The following is a 10,362-nucleotide window of genomic DNA, read 5'->3' as shown; positions in this document are numbered from 1 at the left end:
AGCAGGCAGACATGGGGTATGATTTCCAAGATGATAAATGCTTCCCTTCTTATCTTTTGATATCTGGAAGTAGAAAATTTCAAGGAAAAAGGGTTTTACACCAAGACAACCATTAATCTCATTGTGCTCACAACAGAAGGCTGACCAGAGGAGTTTATTAAATCCATAAAAGATTTGATGTATATCAAACTGTTACATAAAGTCAATACTTTGGAGAGAAGCAGACAATAAATACTCAACAAGAGGCAATATTTCCATCAGGGAGAAGGCAATCGCATAAAGATTAGGGGAGCAATTTCAATATTGCCCGTCTCTCTCTGCAGTAAGAAGGTATGTCTTGTTCTCCAGAATGATCGCTGGGGAAGGAGCGGGGGTGGGGCAGGCGGCCTTCCAGACTTGGCTAATCTCACCATCAAGCCCAAATTAGATGTTGTGGACTAAATGTTTGTGTCCCCTCCAGTGCATATGATGGCGCCCTGACCCCCAGTGTGACTGGATTTGGAAATAGGGCTCCTAAGGAAGTAATTAGGGGCAAATGAGGTCATGAGGTTGGGACCTGACTTGGTCTCAGGGGTTCTTTGCTACGTCACTGCCACAGGCCTCTCTGGAGATCAGGGTGGGGCCGGAGCAGAATCCTCAGGCACAGAGGCACTCATCACAGGCATCCCCTGGGTCCAACCAGAGCTCTCGGGGCTAAGAAATCTGATGAACCAGCTTTCCAGGTGAACTGGTATGTCCCTTGGTCAGGAGCCACCTTCTGGAGACACTGTCAGCCTGACTCACTGTCTGGGGCCCTGTGGCTTGCCTCGGCCACCCTGGATGCCACTTTGAGCAACCTCTGCTGTTGATGAGGGGCCTGCTCTGACCAGCTCATCTCCTGCCCTTGACCCCAGGGGTATACTTCTTTTAGGCCTTGTCCTTCCTGCTGCCTAAAGGTGAAAAGGGTTCTCTCTTCTTTGGCATAAAATATTGTTTCCTAGAAGCCCACACAGAGCAGTTAGGAGACCAGGAAAGGCTGCTTGTGAGGGGGACAGGAACCCCAGCTGGCCCTAGGATGACAAGCAGGAGCAGCGGGTGCAACAGCCCTGGGCTTCGCCCCGAGTGTCCTCGGGTTAGGCTGATCATGGTGTGCTTGTGCCCAGGGCAAGATCCATCACCCATATGTCTCTCTAATGGAGGGAGGAAGAGAAAGGGCTGCTTATCCCCTGAGTCAGGAGCAGAGTGGAATGGCAGGCCTACTATCGGAACACAACTAACCCAGGGGTTATGGAATCCTTAAAATCTAAGTCAGGGAGACCCTGTCCTGCCAATGAGACCTCACCCAACCCAGGGGCTTGACTCAGTCTTCTGTGATGCCCAGCTGTCCCCATCTTCCCCTTACTCTCCAGTTGGGTGAGGCCCGGCCACTTCCAGGCAGTCATAGGACCAGCCTCGGTCCCCTCGTCTTACAGGCACCTCGGAGGGGAGAGCCTCCTGTTCACAGTCACCCTCCCAGCAGCGGGGTTGGTTCTAAAAGTCTGGTGTGCTGGTCCCTTGGCCCCTCCTGCTCACTTGCAGGAAGGATTTGGTCCAACTTCTCTGTGAGCATTTTTGGTGAGTCTGGCTGGGCTCTCCCCAAAGTATCCTTTTTCTCCCCAGAAACAGGAAGTGGCTGGCTATGGAGGGTAAACCTGAGAGAAGCCTGGGCTGGGCCCAACTGTCCCACTGCCATCTCCTGACTCGCCCTCTATAGGCATGACCTCCAGAGGGTGTCAGTTTGCACCCTCTCTCCTGAACCCCTAGTTGTAACCCTAACACTGGACTCTGTGAAAAGCATGGGGGAGGATGGAGAATGGCCAGCCCACACCAAGGGATGGAGGCTGAGCACGGCTGTCCCTGACCTGAAGCGTGAGTGTGTAGGACACATCTCACATAATGTCCATTCAGAGAGGTGCTGTCCCTTTAGGTCCTGTACCGAGCCCTCCCATCTCACACACACACACACACATACACACCCCAGCAAAATCTTTGTTATCAGTGCTGCCATGCTGTAGGCAGCATTGAAAAATAGTGTTATTTTTTTTCAAATAGGCACAAGTAGGTACAAAATTCAAACAGGCTCAGAGCAGAGAGTGTCACTCCCACCCCTGGCTCTATTACCTGTGGTTTCCTGTGTCTACTTCCAAAGGGTTTCTGTGGCTTCACAACTGTGAGCCTCATTGGACAGTTTGACCTAAAAATGCTTGGTAATTTCATGAGGCTCAATCAAATACAAGCATGTTCTTATGTATTTGAATTGTAATAATCTGAATCACAGATTTTAATACCAAATGGAGGGACCAATTGTTAGTCTTTCCGGTTAGCAGTCTGGTTAGGGAAAGCTGTTTGCCCTCAGATTGATTCCCCGTCTTACCTCTGGCCTTTTCTCTATTCCAGGGTGGAGTGGGGTGGGGGTTGACTGGCCTCTGCAAACAGTGTTTCCCAGGCTCCCTGGCCAACTGCTTTCCATTTCTGAGTTGGCCTTTGGCTACTTGTCACCAGTGATTAGTGGGAGACAGGGTGGAAAGAGGGGAGAAGCCAGGTTATCCTGTTCCTACTTTCACTCCTCACCTCTGAAGTACCGCTGCATCTCCTTGGTGGACCAGAGACCACCAGGCAGCTCACACTGTGGTTCCACCTCCCACATGGAGGCCCAAGTGCCAAGTTCCAGCTCCCGCTGGGGGTCATAGCTCCTGGGATGGGAGAAACCACCCTTCCAGGTCCCTGTGGCCCTGGGATAACAGAGACATCCTGTGGTTGCCAGCTCCCTGAGGAAGAGGACATTTTTTCCATGACCTTCAAATAAAATTCTTGAGCTTCAGCTGATTGGACGAACTTAGGTGACAGAATCTCTGAGGGGATGAGGGCACATGGGTTTGCCTGGGGATGGTCACGTGACTGTGCTGTGAAGGGAACGGAAGCTGGGGGTAGAGTCCTTGGAGACATGCAGGACGTGTGGGGGACTTGAGATACTGCCTGGTAATCCGGGTTAGTAACTGTGAGAAGGGAGAATTGCACTGGGAAGCCTCAAACAGCAATTATCCAAAACAGTGACTTCACTCTGCACAAACGTGAGTGCTGGGCCAAACCCAGAGACGGACAAGAGGGAAACTGGATGAGGATGTCAGAGATAAAGTCCAACATCCTTATTTATAGGCGGGAGAACAAAGGATGGGAAAGGGAGACTAAAGGGCCTTGATTGGCAGAGCTGGGATTAAATTTGTTCTCCTGAGGCTCACACAGCATTTTCCCACCAGGATGCACAGGTAAGAGAGAGGAAGGGGGTCGGGGGCTGGGAGAGGTTTCCCTCTTGGAAAGTCCAGCACAGTGGTTTGTGCTTGCTGTGAAATTTGCCTTGTGGGGTCAGAGTGTAGAGAGCAGAGGACAGGAGTGAAAAAACAAACACTCCAATTCAAAAATAGGCTCAACGCACAGAGAGACACTTCAATGAAGAAGATATACAGATGGCAAATAAACCCAGGAAAAGATGTGCACCACCACCAGCTATTAGAGATGTGCCAATTAAAACCACAATGAGATATTACTACACACCAATCAGAATGGCTAAAATAAAAAATAGTGATAATGCCAAATGCTGGTGAGGATGCTGAGGACCTGGATCATTCGCACACAGCTGGTGGGAATGTGAAATGGAATGTAGCTATAAACCAGCGGTCCCCAACATTTTTGGCACCAGGGACTGATTTTGTGGAGGACAATTTTTCCATGGACTTGGTCAGGGGGATAGTTTTATAGCCTGCCACCAGATGCAGCTTAATTGTCACTTGCCACTCACTGATAGGGTTCTGATATGAGTCTACAAGCAATTGATTTATTGTTGTCTCTGTGCAGTCAAACCTCTCTGCTAATGATAATCTATATTTGCAGCTGCTCCCCAATGCTGGCATCACCACCTCAGCTCCACCTCAGATCATCAGGCATTTGATTCTCAGAAGGAGCACACAACCTAGATCCCTCACATGTGCAACTCACAGTAGGTTCGAGCTCCTATGATAATCTAATGCTGGTGCTGATCTGACAGGAGGCAGAGCTCAGGCGGTAATGTGCTCAATGGGGATCGGCTGTACACACAGATGAGGTTTTGCTCACTCGCCCACCACTCACCTCCTGCTCTGCGGCCTGGTACCAGTTTGTGGTCCAGGGGGTTGGGGCCCTGCTATAAAAAACAGCTTGGCATATTTTGTGGTAAAGTCAAGCCTCCTCTACCCTGCAAGGGAGAGGAAGCTTTTTAATAAACCCAGTTATTCCCTCTTTCCACTTAGAAATTCTCTCCTGGTGATCCTCTGAATTAGTCTGAAAACTGGAGGGGTTTACAGAAATTACCAGCCCTAGGAGTATTCTGTGGCTTCCTTTTGTCATTGTCCCAATGTGGTGCTGCTGGAGAGGAGAGGAGAGGAGGGGAGAGGAGAGGAGGGGAGAGGAGAGGAGAGGAGAGGAGAAGAGGGGAGGGGATAGGAGAGGAGGAGGGGAGGGGAGGGGAGGGGAAGGGAGGGGAGGGGAGGGAATCTTAGCATTTTCACAGGGAAGGCAGTTGTTCCTTCCCTGTGTTAATAGGAAAATGACAGGTGGGTGCCCCATGCAGGGCTAGGGAGTGGAAAAAACACCAGTTTGGCAGTTTCTTCTGCAACTAACATGCATTGACCATACAGTCCAGCAAACTGCACTCCTGGGTGTTTATCCGAGAAATGCAAACTTACGTTCTCACAAAAATATCTGTGCATCAATTTTTATGGCTGCTTTACTTGTTATAGCCAAAAACTGGAATGAGCCCAGATGACCTTCAACAGGTGAATGGTTAAGCGTCCTGGGACACTATTCATCAATGAGAGAGAATGAACACAATACATGCAACAATATGGGTGAATCTCCAGAGAAGCAGGCCAAAGGAAAAAAAGCCATCCCCCAAAGGAAACTGTATGATTCCACGTCCACGACACTTTTAAAATGACAGAAGTATAGAAATGGAGAACAGGTTAGTGGCTGCCAGGGGTAGGGTGGTGGTGGGAGGAAGGAGGTGGATGTAGCCTTAAAAAGGCAACGAGAGGGAAGATGCTGGTCAGTCTCTTTACTGGAGTGTTGTCTACATGGACCTACAAGGTGATAAAATTGTGTAGAACTTAATGTACACCAAGAATTGAGTATAAGTCCAACTGAGGGAATCTGACCAAGGTTGGTAGATGTGTCAATGTCAATCTCCTAGTGGCAATGTCACAGTATAATTTTGCAAAATGTCATCCTTGGGGGAAACTGAGCAAAGTGGACAGGGTTCTCTGTATTATTTCTTACAACTACATGTGAATCTACAATTACCTCAATTACTTTTTTTTTTAAAGAGCAGAGGTCATTTTCACCTTTTTGTTTGCCGGTGCATCTACCTCCAGGACTTTGAGGCAGGAAATCAGCTCTCAGTCATGGCTCTCCAAAAGGCCAGAGTAGCCTCCTCTGATAACTGTCCCTGCAGCCAGAAGCTGGAGGGCCCACTGACAAGGAGCCTCTGCCACCCTAGGACACCTGTTGCTAGTAATAAACTCATCCTGAATGACCCCTGGGCTGCCCACAAGGCCAAAATAAATAGCAACTGGGTGCAGTTGAAGAACCCAAAGCCTTTCATGAAAGAAAATTGGGATGGAAAGTTGTTTTATTTTCCCAGAGTGCTTGGAAAAAAGACCCTGACATAATAACTCCCAGGTCCAGGATAAATGAATGCAGGAAGTGCCTCAAGAATGCCTTCAATCTGATGGATTTCATTGATCGGCTCTTCCCCGAGTTTGCTCAGGAAATGCTCTGGCTCCCTCACTTCAGCCCGGCGACACAGACACGGTGGCTTTCATTACAGGAAGGCATTTCCTTGGAATAAAATATGAAGTGGGGTGCATTCTACTCTCACCTTGGGCAAGTGTGGTGCCCGGGCTGTGGCTGCCATTTCATTATTTCTAAACAAATATCACCTTTAATCAAATATTGGTTTTCTCTAAAACCAGAGTGATCACAAGTACTTTTTGTCACCAGAGAAAGAACAGTGAGCGACCCAGGGGTCACTGATTTCCTCTCCCAAAACAATCGTGTGGGGCGGGGGGAGTTACAAAGAGCAATGGGGGAAAGTCAGACTAAAAGAGCAATCACCCTTTTATCTTGACTCTTGATGTCTCTGTTCTCTTTCTCCAGGCGGGGTCACAGCCCTGCTGAGTTTGTCCTTGCATCTGGAGGAAAACAGACATGCCAGGCTGGTGCAGGACCTAGTGGAGTCTGGGCTGTGAGGAAGAGCTGGTCAGGTGCTCTGGGTGTCGGCTCACTGGTGTCCGAGATCTAACAGCCTTAACCGACCTGCTGTGTGCCCTGAGCACACACTGGCCCCCTCTGAATCTTCATTGCCTCACTGGTTCGGATGTTCTATGACATTTACAACAGCTTACGGGATTTTTCCATATGCAGCTTCCTTTGGTGACACCTGCTAAGGATGAGAGGTGGCTTCGGCTATGGAACTTCGAGAAAGGCCACTGAAGTCACTGAGGATTCTGACCTCCTCAGTTACCCACTAATTCTGTTTCTGCCATGTCTTGATTTTCTTCAACCTTCCTTCAGTGTCTTTCTTGATATCAGACAACTGCAGCTCTGACTCTGGTTTGAGTGCCCCTAGTGACAGGGTGCTCCCTACCTTGTAGGCCTCTCAGTCTGTCAGGGGGAAGTTTTACTCCAGCAGAAACTTCTCTGAGCTGGAACAGAGAGAAGTTCTCCCGTGACTCTTCATGTTGCTCTCTGCTAATCACATGGAGTAAGGCTAATTTTTCTCACAAATGACAGTGCGCAAGTGCCGAGGGATGGTGATCGAGACCCCCCTGAGTCTGATCATCTCCAGGGTAAGGACTCCCAGGTCCTGAATCATTTATGGAATATAGTCATGAGAGTCTTGTCCATTTTGGTGCAGTTCTTATAAATAAGTTATAGAGCTAAAAATGCCCCTTCTTTTTTCTATAAGATCATAAATGTAACAATATTACTACAAAATTTTGTTTACTACAGGATAAGAAAAAACCCATCAAAGTTTCCATTTTAACCAATTATTATTCATATTTTGGTATATTCTTCTCTGTCAAATTTCTGCATTTGAATACTTTTCATCCCTCTCCCTGTCTGACATCTTGTCAGAGTTGCTTATAACCAGCATTTTGAGAGGATGTATACTCTTCCATGTAGTGGTGTATTATAATGTATTTAACCAACCTCATACTGTTGGATGTTTAGATTGTTTCTATTTTTTATGCTATTAAAACCAGCGTCATGATGGACATTTTGGGGTGTGGCTTCTTTGGGAAAAATGCCAATGAGCTGCATCGAGCGTGAAGGTTTGAATACTTTTGGCTTGCTCGGTGTGGCCTGTTGCTCTCCAGGAGAGTTGCCAGGTGCCCACGCTAAGTACAGAGGGTGGAGGCCACACGTCCTCTTCCTCAGCAGCCAGTATTCGGGCTGAGCTCTGGCAAGAATATTCTCAGAGTGTTCTGGGCAGTGCTGGCCAGTGAAGAATGATCATTTCCCTGACACTGAACTCTAAGTGTCTACTCTTGAAGACAGTGTCAGATACTGGGTCAGAGCTTGGGCTTGAGAATCTGATAAGTCTGGATTGAGCCCTGGTCCAGTCACTTGCCTGCTGTGTAACCTTAGGGGATTTTTGGAGATTTGTTCCCTCATCTGTAAAATGGGAACAATGCTTATCTTAATACCTCCTCTTATCATGATCACCAGTGACCTGTGTATTAGTTTCTTATGGTTGCTGGAAACAATGACCATAAATTTGTTGGCTTTAAACAGCAGAATTTATCCTCTCATGGTTCTAGAGGCCAGAAATCTGAAATCAGTTTCTTTGATCCAAAATCAAGGTGTCAGTAGGACTGCACTCCCTCCTGAGGCTCTCTTTTCTTTCTACTCACCCCTCAGGGATCCCATTCGGTGGTGAAATTATGCTCTTACCCAGCCTCAGGACTGCAAACACCATCTGCATGTTGATGACTCCAGTTCAGTCTTTTCCTCTGGATGCCACGTGTCCCCTCATCTTCTCCACTGAGAGAGGCTTAGAACGTGCCAGCCTGAGCTCCAGGTATTCTCTCCAGACTTTGCTCCTACCACCACCCTCCATATCTCAGAGAATGGCAGCCTGTCCTGAGCACCGACCTTCACTCTTTTCTTCCTTACCCCTACCCTGACCCATTAGTAAGTAGGGCGAGTCCTGTGGGCTCCATCTTCAACATAGGCCAGGTTCTGAGCAGGCCACCACACTGCCATCATCCCCAGGCTGAGCCACCAACATCTCTTTCCTGGAATATTGAATGCTCTCCAAACTTTTTCTGCCAAGCCCTCCTTCAGTATACTTCCCACATAGCAGTCAGACTAAATCTTTGAGTTAAAATGTAAGAAAGAATAAAGCTGCTATAAACCTCCATTAGCAGGTTTTCACACAGATGTAAGTTTCCAACTACTTTGGGTAAATGCCAAGGAGCACAATTGCTGGATAATACAGTAAGAGTATCTCTAGTTTTGTAAGAAACCAACAAACTGTGTCCCAATGTGGTTGTACCATTTTGTGTTCCCATCAGCAGTGAAGGAGAGTTCTTGTTGCTCCACATCTTTGCCAGTATTTGGTGTTGTCAGTGTTTCAGATTTTGGCCAATTCTGGAAGGTGTGTAGTGGCATCTAATTGTTGTTTTAATTTGCATTTCTATGATGACACATGATATGGAGCATCTTTTCCTATGCTTATTGGTCATCTGCATGTCTTCTTTGGTGAGGTACCTGTTGAGGTCTTTGCACCATTTTTCAATCAGACTGGTTGTTCTCTTACTTTTGAGTCTTAAGAGTTCTTTGTATGTTTGGGATAACAGTTCTTTATCAGTACAACAGTCCTCTGCAAATACAATATTTCCTCCTAGCCAGTAGCTTGTCTCAGTCTCTTGACATTGTCTTTTGCAGTTCATTATATTTTTTGTTGTTATAAAGTGAACCACCAAAAAATAAATAAATAAATAAAAGTAAGGCCATGATCTCAGCTACTGAGAGATAAAGGGGAAAGAGAACATGGGGTAAAGTGTGTGACAATTTCTTGTTTTTTAGAGAAGAACTAGGCAAATGAAGGCCCCTGGGCCAGATTCAACTTACCACCTGTTCTTTGTTTCTAACCACCTGTTTTTGTAAATAAATTTCTACTGGAAGACAGTCACGCACATTCATTTCCATACTGTCTATGGCTGCTTTCATGCTCCCACTGCAGAAGCGAGGAGTTGTGACAGAGACCATATGGTCTGCAAAGCCTGAAATATTTACTACCTGCCCCTTTGGAAAAAAAAGTAGGCGACTCCTGTTTAACATCAAGACAGCAAGGCATGTAAGAAACAAGGATTAAATGTCATTCATAAAATTATAAAGACAACTAGAAGATTAGGACAGACTTTGTGTCTGTTAACAATTTGAGTGAATTTCCCTTTCACAAGAAGGGACTCTCATCCTCAAACAGGACAGTTTTTGTGGGAAATGATGGGCATCAATGAAACATTTACAGCAACAAAAAATGAGGGTAAAGTACTATCAGATGTACCTACTATTTAAATAAAATAAAAAGATAAATTGAGGCAGGAGACAGCATAGGAAGAACTCTGAGACTTCACTGCTGTTACTGGCCAGCGTCTGGCGTCCTGGTTGCCAGGAAATGCCTTTTAGCACTTAGGTAGAACAAATAGCAAATCAAGGCAGGGAGGAGGAGGTGGACATGTCTCACCCACTAACTCAGCAGCCCTGAGCCTGGTCCGATAATATTGCCAGGTGTTCCAACACCACAGGAAGCATCGTGCTAACATGGGAGGAGGGCAGGCCTTGAAATTCTGTTTCCACTCTATGGGAAAGAAGGCCTTGAAACTGTGCTTTCATCCCAAGGCCTGAAAGACGGAAAAGGGCCCATAATGCCCAAAGTAAGAGGCCCATCAGACAACTTTGTTTAATTGCCCACCTCTGCCCATCTGTTTTATAAAGGAATCCCTAATGCTTACAGAAAGAGCCCATAAATAACTGTGGATAACTACCCCAACTTTAATTAACTGCCTCCTGTCACACATCTGCTTTACGACAAGATGAACAAATGGAGTCTGGAGCAAGTTTAGGATTCAGGCTAACAGATCCCCACCCATTCCTATGTTTGAGTAGTCATGTCCCCCCTGGGAAAGCTAGCACCACCTTTACCTGTCGATCAATATGTAACTTCTTCAACCCCATCCCACCAAGTATATTAAGTCCTCAAAGCAAAAGGCTGGTTTTCTTGGCTCTCTGGCCACCCTGCCTCAG

General features: G+C 46.9%; 1 long non-coding RNA gene across 1 annotated transcript; it reads left to right on the top strand.

The window, feature by feature from the left end:
- The first annotated feature begins 3,182 nt into the window (after nucleotides 1–3,182).
- LOC123809426 lies at nucleotides 3,183–6,599 on the top strand. Its single transcript, XR_006783999.1, has 3 exons — nucleotides 3,183–3,284; nucleotides 4,791–5,011; nucleotides 6,205–6,599. It is a non-coding gene; the product is annotated as an uncharacterized LOC123809426 (long non-coding RNA).
- Nucleotides 6,600–10,362: the final 3,763 nt, after the last annotated feature.

This window comes from Phyllostomus hastatus, unplaced genomic scaffold, assembly GCF_019186645.2.
Source record: "Phyllostomus hastatus isolate PE091 unplaced genomic scaffold, TTU_PhHast_1.1 phas_scaffold_55, whole genome shotgun sequence".
Lineage (NCBI taxonomy): Eukaryota > Metazoa > Chordata > Mammalia > Chiroptera > Phyllostomidae > Phyllostomus > Phyllostomus hastatus.
Note: the sequence above shows the minus strand (reverse complement) of the source record. Positions and strands in the feature narration are given on the sequence as shown.